Source organism: Ischnura elegans, chromosome 6 (assembly GCF_921293095.1).
Source record: "Ischnura elegans chromosome 6, ioIscEleg1.1, whole genome shotgun sequence".
Classification (NCBI taxonomy): domain Eukaryota; kingdom Metazoa; phylum Arthropoda; class Insecta; order Odonata; family Coenagrionidae; genus Ischnura; species Ischnura elegans.
In genome coordinates this window covers 65,529,698-65,544,584 of record NC_060251.1, presented here as the reverse complement: position 1 = coordinate 65,544,584, position 14,887 = coordinate 65,529,698, and the positions used below count along the sequence as shown (strand labels likewise).

The window sequence follows — 14,887 nt, the reverse complement described above, 5'->3', positions numbered from 1 at the left end:
CTTACCTCACTCTAGGAATTCCTGAGGATCGACCAGTTCTTTTCCGTGCCATCGAACGTGGTCGCGATGCGAACGCGAGAGAGAATCACACGCAAACACACACTAAGGGAAGGATTCTCGGGTTCTCCACCGGGCACCTGGGTTCCTGCACCTGATACGCCGGAAAAATCTAAGATCTTACAATACACTGAGTAATTAAAATCTGGAACAGAAGTCTCTTACGATAGGGAAAGACAACGGGCAACACTCTGGGTGATCGCGAATCTGTTCACACAGAGCACTAGGCACCCACCGCTGGGACTGCGACCCAGGAGAGAGCAATTGGCGCCTCGGGGGGGAGACGCTTGTATGTCGGAGGCGCACAGATCTCCCCGAACTTGTTTCGCGGAAAACCGGCGAGCCGGCCAATCTCCATGACGACCGAGTTGCGACTGAATGGATCGGCCGCGGGTGCCTTCCCCCCCTTCTCTTTCCGCTCTCTCCCTCCTCCCCCGGCCCCGCGAGTCCCCCTCCCCTCCGTGTCCCACTGTCCACCACCGCGATCACCACCATCACCGTCGCGATCTCGCGTTCACATCCCGAATACGAAGAAGGTGAAGTTGCGCCGATGAGACGTGACCCCCTCCCCGACGACCTTTTTATCACATGCTATAATCCTTGTCAAACATCTTTGCGAGGTGTTAAAATCATGGAGTTACGTGACAAGGAAGTTTTTGATATGAAACAATTCGTTTTTCAAATCTACCAAATATCTACCCGTTTCAAACAACTTAGCTCGGAAAATAAACTTACAACGCGATCCCCAACGAACTCTTCACATGCACTATTGTCCTTATCGACCTACCCCAGGAAATGAACTAGTGTTAAAAACATGAGAAGTTTTAAATATAATATTCACAAAATTATCGTCGGTGGATTCTATTATAAATGGCATTTTACTTATTTTTTAAATTATATTTTCTAATTTTTAAGTAAATTAACAATTTCAATTAATTTATTTTTCAAAATAAGTTTTGCAACACATCTTAGCATTCATAGAGGCAAAAGATACTTACATATCAGCAATAAAAAACCAATAAAAGTAAAGAGTAGATAAAATTTTCCCTTTTTTCCCAATTAATTCTTCTGGTACTAAAATGAGCACTGGTTCACACGAAAACTTGTTCGATAATACTTTGCCAAGGTATGACCCATTAAAGAAGATATCGTAAAATAAGCGGCAGAGGAAATGTTTTTTTTCAATCCTTTCATTTCTTTTATCGGATTCCATTCATAGTATTTCTTCGAAATTCTTGATGCGTTTGAAAAAAAGACAAGTGTGAGAACTGAGAGTTTTTATATAAAGGAGTCAAAAGTCGTAAACATAACTACTCGGAACCATACAATAATTGCGTAAACACGGTAAGGAACTGAATCTCCTGTATAACTGCATTGGTATTTGGAAGTCTATTGGGAAGTTTTAATAAAGAGAAATTGAAAGTATTCAATAGGCATTGGAATAGTTGCGTTCCGTAGTCTGGCTTATTCCTATATAAAATAAAGGGTTAGTGATTGACCACTTAACAGCGATAATATCACGGAAAATAAATTAAACTGTCTCGCAGACAAAATGTGCGTATATTTTAGATTCAGACGTATCATTGCATTCGGCCGATTCCCTATTATGTTTTACGCCCCTAAGCTGCGATATCAGCTGGAGTATCTATACCCTTTAAAACCCACATTGACGCACTCATACAAATGATTGGGGTCAACGAGACGAGATACGACAAAAAGTTAAACAATCAATCCCCTCTAAAATCGTCAGAAAAATTGTCGAAACACTAAATTTTCTATATATATTAGAGTTTTTTTAACTGCCTCTATGCCTATACTAAATGGGGCATTTGAGGGGTCAAAAAAATCGTTGGTAGTGAGGAATTTGAACATCGAGGAGAAGCTTGTAAATGGCACCAAAGTCATTGTGGCAGCCATCAGTCCACACCTTAAAACAGTCAGAAAGCCTGGAAGCCAAGAACTGTTTGTTATTCCTAGGATTCAATTCATGTAGGTTGGATATCACAAAAAAACGATCCTATGGGGACATACGGCAGGCAAAAATTCGAAGAACTGGCAGTGTGACCAGAAAAGGCCACAGGATTTTTCCGCGGCGGTATGAGGGGAAGAGCCCCCTACTGAGCTAAAGCGAATCCAAAATTATAACTGATTATAATAGTAATAATCTCGATATATAACCCTGGTGAACTGTAATTAACAATTGTTATACTTTCACTTCCCCTTTTCAATGATTGAAGAGGCTGTTGTTGATCGATGGAGTTAAAAAAGAAACCCTTACACGTTCCTATTCCACATTTATTTCCCAGGAATTTCGTACATGCCAATGGATGGGTCCAGTGGCGTAACTAAGAATATGATTTGGGTAGGGATGGGATATCCTAGGGTGCGGAACCCCCCTGGCAACATATCCAGGAATATTTTAGAAAAATGACATACCTGAATATACATTTTACATCATTTTGGAACTAAAAAATTAACTTTAAGCAGATTATTAAATTTCAAAAGAAGACTATAGTTTTCAATCGTTTTTTATTTCTCTGAGGCTTTTCGGGGGAGGGGGGGGGTTTATCCCCTTATTCTTTTCTTATAGACACGCCATGAGTCAATGCCAAGCGGAGTCTTTGCGGCGAGACGTCATTCATTTTCTCAACGCTGGTCAGTTTGCGACCTAAAACGACCGACTTGAAGCTGACGGTGAGAAGAGTCGGTGTTTCCCTTCGGATATCCCCAAATAACTTTCCCGGCATCCAAAGCCCACTGAACCACCTTGAACGGCACCCGGTATAACACCATCGACTAACCTTGATGCTGATGGAGGGCAAAAATTAACAACCGGGAAACATTGCTTTATCTTCATGAAAAGGTCTGCATTGAAAGTCCGTGGAGGGAAATCACTTGGGCGCGTCCGCTTAATATTTTCACCGAGAAAGTCATTTTCATGAGAATTCCCAAAGTACTCGATCGACTGGCGTCCATTGGGAAATCCACGCTGAATATAGAACTGATCATTCGAGATGTGGTCCCACTGAAGAATTATGTAGATAAAATGGATAGACCGAGTAAGTAATAGGAAGTGCTAGGACGAGTGGGAGAACAGAAAAGTCTTCTAAAAACCTTAAGGAGAAGACGGGACCACTCAGTTGGCCACATTATGAGATAGCATGGCATCATGAAAAGAATTGTAAAGGAGCAGGTGGAAGGGAAGAAGTGCAATGGACGGTCCCGAATGAGTTGCATAGGAAAGGTTATAAAAGGATGTAAAAGAGAATAGAAATAAGTCATTGTGAAAAGGCAAGCGGTTACAAGAGCGGAATGGAGAGCTGCGCCAAAAGAATCTTAGGATTGTTGACTGATGATGATGATCAGTCTCGATCATCCACTTCATTTTCAACCATGAAAACCGAGAAAGAAGGTTTTATCATTTTTATGATAATTCCCAAAGTCCTTGGTGACTAAGACTACAGCCTTTTTTTTACCTACAAAATACGCGACAGGTTAACTTTTGTATTAGTAGGAAAACTTTACTTAAAAAATATAAGTTTAGTATGGAAGGTACACATTCTGAGGACGATCATTTTGCTTCTTCACATACTGAGAGAGCAAAAGCCTTTTTATCAAAATAAGCGGAAAGTTCTAATAAAAATAGGAGATATCTCTGGTCACATTCTACCTACATGCAATCATTTTGATTCCTGACATCGTTAGAGAGCAAACGTCCACTTTAAATGAAAATACGCTCGAAGTGTTTCAGATGATCAGTCTCGATGACCTATCGGGTGTCATCAAAATCAGCTGACTCCCGACACATCAGTAAGGCCAGGGTGCACGGTCAATTGTCGAGGGTCATCGCGGCGGCACGGTGTAGGCGTGGGCACATGTGGGTCAACTGACCAAAAGGCGCTGCTGGTCGGCCCGTCCTCCACGCGGGCCATTTAAAAGTTTAGGAACGCCACGCCGAAGCTCGCGCGCGCTCGCCGCGACATTGACCCACATTCCTCGCCATCCAAGTATTTCTTAATCGGTTCTCATTTATTATGTTTCAAAGTGTGCGTTCACCGATGATTCACGGACTGGGAAGTGTGCTTAGGCAATCTTCCTCCCCCGCGGGCGCTGCGGACGGGTCGGTGGACAAAGGTGCGTGTGCATTATGAGAGACAAAGGCTGTGACGCTCCGACTCAGAGTCCACCCCCACCAATGGTCACACTGGTCAGCTTCGAATCTATTTTGACTTCTAATTGGCGGGTTTAATGACAATGGAAATGAGTCCCTCCCAACCAGCATTTCAGAATAAATTTCCTTAAGTTTTTGAGCGATTGTGACCCAAATCTGCTTTCTGACATCAGCTCTTTCTCAGAAGGATTTTGCAGGTTTTTCACGTTCCTTGTGTAGACGTTTTTCTGCAGTTTTTTTTCAATAAGGACGAAAGTCAGTATACTTAGATTTTCCCACGTTTTTTTAACATATTTTTACACTTAGAATCTGTACCTTTGTTCAATTTGCATTTTTGTTGTTTTTTTAAATAATACTTCTACGTCTCCTTTGCTATAACTTGACTGCATTCAATGTCAAGAGTAACTTTACAATGTGTTCATCTGCAAATATATAATATGTGACGAGGGGTATGATAGAAGATGTGACTTTCTTGTCCCAATCTCGCCCAATACAGACGAAGTGTTAATATTATTATTATTATTATTATTAAATCAATACCTAGGACCGATTTCAATAACCCTGCAACATTCATTTTTGAGGGTAAAGATCAATTATTTTTTTCAACCTTAGCAAGGCTATATCCTATCAAAGATTATGTTGAATTAAAGATGTGAATCTGACTGATTCACTAATTAAAATTAAAACGAGCTCCCATTGACTGTCATTAAAGAGCTTAAGACTTGACTGAATAATAATGGTCAATTCTGAGGAATTCACTTTATCGGTGTCTTGTTAAATCAATTTCTATAGAGTTACCACATAACGCGTACCATCAACCAGGCTACTACCCGAGTGACGCCTGTGGCACTATTTCATTATAACACATCCCATTTATCCTGAATTATTTAAAGTCGTACTTTCAAGGGACATCAATAATGCCTGGAAGCCCCGATCAAATTATCAGGGTCAATCATTCATCAATATTCTAGTTATTTCGTAGTTTTTGGTGAAGTAAAAATGGATTTCGGGAATTCCATGTAACAGAATCTCGAAGGATACACGCATTTGGAAAGAGACTTTCGAGTCCTTGGTCTTTCACGGAACTGCGCACCTTTGTCGATCTTACATGACGAAAGTTCACTCGAGAGGAATTATCTTATGTGCAAAACGAACCCGTGGATATGGTTAGTCTGCGTTGTATTCAGTACCTTAGCGGCCTTCTAGAGATTTAGAATTAATACTCAGTTAACATAAATATGTAGAAGGAGAGCTATAATGTTTAAAAATAAAAAATGTCCGTATTAGATGAAGTGCCAAAAACGTAATCAGACTCCGTTATGGTCTCAAGTTACAAGCCAAAATTTTCCTTATTTTAAGTTGAATATAACTTTGCTTGAGGGGGTGGTGACATGGCATTCGGGTGAAAAATTTATATCCTTGATTTTCATTGTAATTTTGACGGCAACAACGCTTTATTTAGAAGATTTACTTCGCTCTCTACAGTGAATGATCACTGCCGCCTTTTGCATTATCGCCACTTGGATCTTATGCACGAGGGGTAGTTAATTAGTCATTTACAGCTACTCAACTTGACGTGATATCCTTTGAATGCTTTCAGGGCGCTTTCACTATTCAATGAGTTTACTCCACGTGCACTGGATGACATTTAAAGTAACGTCTCCTGTAGGCGCTCGGCCGGTGGATAGAATTTGACCGCCACTAACGAGAGACCACGATTCCAATCTAATCAGCTGAGCGGCTCAACCTCGGGACCACAGGTTTTTACCGCCTAAGTTACGATGCACGTAGATGTCTTGTTTTTCCGGCTAAGTCTACGGCCGTTTATACTTTCTCCACATACGTAATACTGCCGGAGAAAGTATTGTGTGCGCGGAAAATAATTGCATTCTTCATTCCAAAGAGAAGGAGTGGTGTGCACAATACTCTCAATTACGTCCGCATATGTGTGTGAATGCAGCAGGGAGCAGTTTGACAACATTTTTCTGTGAACGGATTATGGCATAATAGCGTCGGACGACAAAAATATACCTATCCACAACCTAGGAGCATAAAAAGTGAGTGTGGCATCATATTGTATAATGAAAATGTTTATAACACCTTTTTGTAACGTGGAATCAGCAAAATATATTTCTTTGCTGTGTAGAACATGAGGAGTCATTATTATCACATTCATTCACCTCATTAGGAGAATGTATAGTACGAAATAAAGTAGCCGAACTCGTAAAAACTCAATCACCATTTCATATTCATCATTTCACCTTCCTTTAGACTAAAACCTGCGTCATTATCACGATGAAAAAATAGTCTCTTTCGGCTTCCATTCAATTTTCATGGTTAAACAATACCCAGTACTGTTCCACAAACTTTTTAATATTGGCTGTCAACTATTTTCGACGTTTATACCGTCATTATCATGTTAGTCTTGATAATGACGGTATAAACATCGAAACTAGTTGACAGCTAATAATAAAAAGTTTGTGGAGCAGTACTGGGTTTTGTTTCACTATGAACATTTCATCGTTCCACCAAGTTATGCCCAAATAAGTTGATTTTATTCCATTCAATTTGTTTACCATAACATAACCTTCCTCAAAAGAACTGAAATCCACTAAAACTTAAAATTCACCAGAGTGCTAATTATAATCTGCTCTATATTGGAATGCATCGCTAACTATGAGTTAAAACAGACATGTTTTTGTGAAAGCAGATCTAATTAGTTTTGAAACGGACAGCACTTTTGCAGATGCCCTTCGCCCTATACACTTGCAACACATTTAACGATTAAAATTTACAAAAAAATATAAACTTCGCAAAATTCCGGCCAATTTTGAGTTGAATTTTTCAAAATAAAATGAACTGGTAATAACGGCGTTCCTCAAAGTTTCGGCCGCTACGATCAATTTTATTTTCAAAATTGTCAGAAAATGCAAAACATGGGCGACAGTTTCATTACTACAATTATAAGACGAAATGCATGTTTATCAAATCGTTATTGCTATGCTGAGTTATTTTTTCGCAAAAAATTTTAAACAAAGAAATCAGAGAATAAAAATGCCTGTTTAACTTTTAAAATTAAAAGGTTCGTAAAAACTTAAGAATGAACCAGAGGTTTGACTTAAATAATTGAAATGATATTTCGTATCTTGTTTAGTTACATTAAAAACTATTCCCAGCCTTTAACACTAAGAAAGCTTCTTAAAAACGGAGAGACACGGAAGAGCGAGTTAGGTAGACTAAATGACTCCAGACACTCGGCGCGGTATATGCAAACCCGGGATCAGTTTCTGGTTATATACGAATGATCCATACCCACTCAACTACCTTCCAATCTACTCTATCATGAAAATAATTTATTAGTTCCTTTTTAGCTTGGATCATTTCCTCGACATGATTGCAGCGTACTTCTATTCATCAGTAATAAAATCAACTTTTTGTGGAGAGATATCGTGCAACAACATATCGAATGATAAACAAAGTGAGGGCGTACCCAGGATCAGAACTAGGGGGAGGGGGAAAGCCATGGTTATTCAAGTTGTAACATTTAAGCATGGAAAAGGTGAATGAAACTAACAATTTGAGAAAAGTGTAACAACGCTCTTTTAGTCTGTCATCACCAACAAACCGACGCGGTTGCACCGGAAGTATGGAGAAATTGGAACCTGAACACCGCGGAAATCTACGTAGCCACGCTCTTTTAGTTTTTAAAATTATTTGCTTGAAAAAAATTATTTTAGCTACATGTCTTATGCTAATATCATTTTAAGTGGGTTTAAAGAGAATTTGTTGAAAACTTTCATTTCAATCCAGTCCTGATTTTCCTGAAAGACTTTAGTGATTTTTGCTTCAAGGGGGGGGGGGGGGCAGCTGACCCCACCTGCTCGTCGAAAGGGTACGCCCATGAAACAAAGATATCATACTGCCACTTATTTTATTTTAACAGCTAACGACAGTTATTTCGATTGCTATACAATCATCATAAGGTACTGATGTATAGCAATCGAAACACGTGCTGTGAGCAGTTACAATAAAATTAGTGGGCAGTACGATATCTTTTTTTATCATTATCAATAATAAAGTCGGAGTGCTATATCCTTGGTCGCTAGTTGACTACACTGAGATGGGCAAGGGTATCTGGCACACTAGGCATATTTCCCTCGAGTTACTTTCTTCGACGAAAATGCAAAAAGCCAGTTTCGTAACCACATCTGTGGAGAGGCCATCCCACACCCTACGCACGTATCTATGACGGACGAGCTGCGATCGAGAGGACAAGGCAGTCGCTGCATCCTGATGAAAGTTGCAAGGGGTTAACTTCAACCAATGTGTAATCGTGCTGGCGCTAATTAGGATTGCCACTCTTAAATGCATGTCGCCGAGATCGCTGCAACGGGATTCAGACTTGAACAGACATTTTTCTATGACACAGTTATGATAGCGATGATAGATATCCTGGTGAAAGCAAATTTTATTTAATTTTCCCATGCCCTTCGTTCACTCAAATTACATATATGTATTAACAAAAAAAAAAAAAAAAAAAAACTCTAAATGATAACTTATTTATTTATTTCTGTACCACCAAAAACAGCTTCCTTAGCCTTCTACGTCGGAGTTTATAAGTTTAATATTAAATGTACACGAACATCCATAACCTGGATAGTGACAACCTACCCAGGCGAGACTCGAACCCTCGACCTCTTGAGTGGCATGCAAGGACTTTAACCAGTGCCACCTAGGAATACTTCTGGTTACCTGAGCTCTGCGCCTCATGCATGCATTGGTAACCTCAGACGATGTATAACTCCTATCTTCTCGTATAGAAACTAGGTCCCTGTGACGTCTCTAGGGAATATTCCTAGGTGACTTTCCTTTAACCCGCCGTCGCCGAGGCCTTCAACATATGGATAATAAAATATTTACGACCTCAAGGAGAGCTGATTGAAGATAAGAGATTTCTATTCGACTCTATAAAAAAAATTGGAAATACATTAATCGGGAAAGTAACAAAAGAAAATAAGGGCACATATGAATAAAAGAATTAAGAGCGCACAGAAGCGCCTCTTTTGCAAGGCCTTGTAGCTCACAGCCTTGAAAATGCTCTTTATCTTCAACTTTCGCTTTTTAAGGAAATATTTTGCTTAGTGAGTGGATAATAAAAAAAACCTTAATGCTTGATAGAAACCGGGATATTTTCCTTGGAGATTTGCCAACTAAATTTTATCATCACTTCATTATCAGATACATAAATTTTAAGCAAACGTTTCATTAAATGATAAAATGTTTTTCCAAATCAGACCTTTTGATAACTTCGACTATAAGTCAGTATTGTTGATAGGTTTCTATTACACGGATTTCCATGAGAAGGAATTCCCCTGGACCTGAAATCGAACCGCGGACCTTTAGTTTTCTGCTTTCGGAAAGCCAAAGGCTCGTGGATCGATTCCCGGTAAGGGAATTTTTTTCTCATGGCAATTCCTTTAGATTTCACTACCGCACAGTGGACGGAAATCAAAAAAGCTGGCCAAAACCCAATTTTTTTTACCATTTTTTATTGATCCGAAAATGGCATAGTATTGTTCTAGAATGCCTAGATACCCAAATACGTTAACTCATTTTTATTTATTTATGTTCGTTAATTGTATATTATTCTCCAAAAAGTGACAAATAATCGCGAAAGTCCAAAACGGCATTTGTTTTGCAAAATATCTCAATGTTTGTTGCCCTGGTGTGAGGAAAATTAATTACAAAAATATTGTTCTATAGGCGAATATATAACGCTGGTATATCTATTAGATTAGACGCGCCGTTCACGCGCCAGGCTCGAAATATTACACATTGTCGATAGGATGTTATTGGAAGCAATATTCGTTTCCAAAATTGAGAATTATTTTCCCTCACTTTCTGCGTGAATATTCCTTACCTATAAATGGACTGCGTAATGCTAATGGAAACGAAGCGGGGTTTGCAAAATGAAGTTGATTCAAATTCAGTGGAGACGAGAGAAGAGTAGGACGCGTTCTCAAAGACTCCGTCCACACTAACCCAAAGATCGCGACAAGATTACCTACAAACTACCTCGCAAGCCGACAAAAAGGCGTGTCGCAGGGGGTGTTAGGACACTAGTCATTTACGTATGAAAAGTAAATGCTCAAACAAAATAACGATTAACATTTATTAAAGTCCTTTATGGTTCGGGGGGGAAATGAATTCACATATATAACCGTTCGGCAAAATATCTCTCTTAATTTATCGCTTCTGTCGGACCTGGAAATACAGTGGGGCTCTAAGATGTTACCCGTGTCGCTCCAATATATATATATTCTAAATTGTTCAAGCAATTTAAGCCTTGCGCGAAGCCTCCTAATCTATAGCGACTCCCAGTGTAACATCAAAGTTACGCTGCCTCTACGCCCGTAGCAGTTTTTGAGGGCAAGTAGTAAAGAAGCATAGCTTTGAACGTAGGTTTGTCGCAGCGAGAGGCATCGTTGCTAACGGCTTCCGGGTGCCGTTAGCAACGCGCAGCTGCACCCGGAAGCCGTTAGCAACGTAAGCTTATTAATTTATACCAATTACTTATCTCAATTACACCCCGAAAACAGCACAATGAGGCTTTTCCATTGGGGGCTCAACTATAGATAATAACACACGTCTGGATAGGAGCAAATTATGCACGCTGAAATCGAACCCGCGACCTTCTGTATGATAAGCGAGGACTTATCCTCGGCGCCACCGAGGCAGACTTATTTCTGCTTTTATAGCGTTATCTCGGCTAGCGGATCCGAGAGTTATTTGTGTTGATACCATAACGTCACTTTGATCTTTGTGGTCCCTCGGTTGATTTCGTCGATCAAATACGAATCTAGTAGATGTTGAATAGGATCGCCTAGCTTTATCTAGGTGATTGTAAGCGCTTTCACCAAGAATGTTCCTCCTTAATTGATTCAAACGAGGCTAACGTGGGAGCGTGGCAGTTTATTGGGTAGAGATCTTTGATCATTGATCGCCGTAACCTGGGTTCAAATCCCGATACAGTGGGGGAACAATTCGAGGTGAAGGTGGCGAATAGCAAGGACTTGGGATTCCAACCCAGAGTGTGTGAAACTCACATCTTTTTCTTAGTATTGTGTGAGCAATACTCTCATCTGCTCAAGCCGAAATTCGGGTTGAAGCAGCGGGAGAGGGAGAGAGGTCAAATTAAAAAAATATCAGAAAAAAATTAGTGAGAGAGCATTTAATCGGCGGTAGTAAGGGATATTGTATTTTTAATGCACACCTCACATAAGTATACAGAATGTCCGAATAATAATGATTAATTTTTGAGCTCTAATTTTAGGATAAGCTTGAACAATTGTGATCACAGTTTTCCCAGATGTTGACGTGCTCCGCCGAAATCTAGATCGTCCAATAATAAATTTATGCGGGATTACTAAGTTTTACTTTTCATTACATTAAGCCGATTCCATTAATCACGCCCGGGACAACGAACTACTTTGAATACCTACATATCTCAATTTCGGCTATCACCGTGACGTATGCACCCTCTTGTTGAATCTGCGAGCAATGCCCTCGCCAATAGTTTTCCCTCCCCGATGACCTTCCTCGTGAAGTTCGTTCACCGTATGTTTGGGTGCGTTGGATTGACGCCCCCGCGGAAGCGGCTGTCTCTTTATGCAACGCCAACAAATCACCTCAATATAATGATCTTCATGCTCGCTTCCAATTATGTCATTGATCGAAAAAGGGGCGTAACCAGATCGAAGAGTAAATAACATTTCTTCGGGATATGTAACGATTATAATCTTACTTTAAAAGTACAAAAGCTAAAAATGACATTAATTACATTTTATCTAGACCTCCAACAAAGATATCTAAGAACATTTGATTGTAAAATATTCAGACCTTCTGACCGCAGTGAAGTTTAGTTTAACATGAAAAGCAATACTCAAGGAATTACACATTCTTATACGACGGAAAGTAGGAACAGAGATTCATTCCATGTTGAAATTTTCTCCATAAAAATTGCAAAATTAAGTACAAACATTTAAAATGCTTTCATGCATCATAATTATTTACTAATCAACTCAGCAATAAATGCTTTGAAGGGTATTCTCCAGTATCTCCTACAAGCTGCATAATGCATATCCCTTTATTTTCCACCCTCCGTCCACATGCCTGAAAGGTAATATGCGAAAGCTTGGCTTGGCTATCGCACAGATTGGCTAGTGTTTAGTTTAAACTAGAGTTTTAGCTTTGAATAACAATACTAATAGCATTAGCTTTTAAGACATGGTGTTGTGAAGATATGAAGATAGATGAATAAACTACGGAAATTTTCTTTAATGGTAGACAATATTGAAATAAGATTGAATGAGAAGTTATTGATAAGCTCTTATCGGTGGATTTAAAGTAAAGCTGCAAAAACATTGAGTTCAAAGAAGAAGTAAATATCTACTAAATCGAAAATAAAAGTCCTTGCTGCAATTCTTCTTCTCAAGTGGTTCCTCCTAAAGTCTACCACGAGACAACACGTTGACATATTTAATACAAAATATATTCTCTAACGCTGAAAAATAGGAGAATTCCTATACTTGGTAAAGATAAGAAAATACGTTATAAAACACTTTAAATTCTCAAAAAAGGAAAGTTGAAGCAAAAATACTAAGACATGATATTTTGAATATGAGAACACCGAAGATCAATTAGCCCTATGTGTTGTTTACCGGGTCAGTGAGTAAACGTAGTTTTTGACGATAATATCAAACGGAGAAATCGTGCCAATTAGTATTGGTAAAAATACCATTCCACCGCGAAAACACAGATCGCATCACATGCTTTCGATGTGAGTGGAGCAGGCCGTAAACAAGGATGTCCTTTTCGTCCAACCGTCTACCGCTCCATCTCCTCGTTTGGGAATAAGTGAAAGTGGTTGTGACCATCGACTGGCATCCGCGCGCGCGCCAATCCTCACGGAGAGACGAAGTTGTGGGACCTTCAAACATTCAACCTCTCGCACATCTCGAGAGTCTGAAACCAGAATCGATTTAAGAATTGACGCTCGCCCGGCGTATCATGTTGGTAAACTTTTAGGCATAATAACAGAGTTGGAACGCGTGCAAAGAAGAGCTGCCAGGTACGTGAAAGGTCGTTACGATAGCCTTGTTAGTGAAACTGACCACTTAGATAAACTCGGATGGGAATCTCTGTCTGTACCGTAGATTGAAAAATAGACTAAACCTTTTAGATAAATGCAAGAGAAGTGTCTTTTCTAACGAAGTTAGTCATATCTTACGGACGCCAACATACTACGGAAGATCAGATCATATATATAAAATAAGAGAACTTTAGAACAGACAGATTCAGAATGTCTTTTTTTCCACGATCAATAAGAGATTATAACGGCAGCAAAAAACTCATAAATCTGTCTAACTAACTAAACTAACTGCAAGTAAAACTATGTGTATGTTTCTTAATTTTATTATTATTTCTAACAGCATATGGTAGTATAATTTGTTAGTATGCGTGACGTTTTTGGACTGTATGGTGTGCATGTGGGAGTCCAATTGCATGCTGCATGCTAGTGATTGATCAATCACCCCCTAACAAACATCCTAGAGGTGGCTCGCAGGATATTATGTAGATGTAGATGTACAACCTGGTTAATAACTTCATTTTTGCCGAATTTTCGAGTTCCGACTCGGTGCTCATCTTAGGGCTACTGAATTTCGTTTTACTCGTATATTTTGTTGATATGCCATATTGATACACTTAATGAAACATTGATTAGCGTCTCGGAGTGTAGGACATCCATAAATTGGCACGGATTTCTTTTTCATAGAAAATAAATGTCACTCAGAATTTTTGCATCAGACTAAATGTTGCAACATCACAGCTTTGGAGTAACTTTTATTCTTTTCCAAGATTAAGAGTCGATAAACAGTAAACATGGGAATACTATTAATTAATGTTTTATATTTGAGTAAACTAATGTATTCATCCTCAGCATATTTGCATAGGACAGTAATTTTCAATATAATTTGCATGGGTCATTCATGACAGGTATATCATTTCAAAAAGCGGTATCATGACGGCATAGATTTTCTAGAATTTCCTACTGAAAATAAATTTCCGTTGGCAATATCGGAAAATCCTATCTGAATAATTCCAGATGAAAATCTATTTCATTGATTTTAGAATGGACAAATGATGACCGATTGCCAGTGTTCAACCCCTACATAATCAAACAGATACATAGATGCATACTAAACGTATCAAGGTAGATATATTTTTAAATGGAATAAATAACCTATCACATATCGAGTGCGAATATCATAGGCTTTAGGAAGGCAAATAACTTACGACATAATGACCATTATAACCCAATTATAATACGAAACTGGTAAAAATACGAAAACGAATCGGATTTATTTGAACGATTAAATCAGCCGACAACCGCGAACAGTTGCAGGTTCGACGAAAAGAAAGCACCGTGACGGAGAGTTTGTAGCCTCAAAAGTCATCTTCCACGATACTCCGTAAACAGGCACTGGAAAACATTCATTCCTGTTCTGCTCACTTCCTACCTATTCTACACCAGCTTATCTGCGTCGAAAAGCAATATGCTATGAGCGAAATATTCCACGGTTTTCTCACTCATTCATG

At 39.2% G+C, this 14,887-nt stretch overlaps 1 protein-coding gene across 2 annotated transcripts in view; it reads right to left on the bottom strand.

The window, feature by feature from the left end:
- Positions 1 to 14,887, bottom strand: part of LOC124160914 (phospholipase B1, membrane-associated-like) — a 75,848-nt gene that overhangs the window by 39,522 nt on the left and 21,439 nt on the right. Inside the window, exon 1 of one of the 2 annotated variants that reach the window (XM_046537031.1) lies at positions 6 to 406. The exons of the other annotated variant lie outside the window; for it this stretch is intronic. The gene's annotated coding sequence lies outside the window, so the exon portion shown is untranslated. Of the gene's footprint in view, positions 1 to 5; positions 407 to 14,887 lie in introns of those variants that run through there. 2 annotated transcript variants of the gene reach the window in all.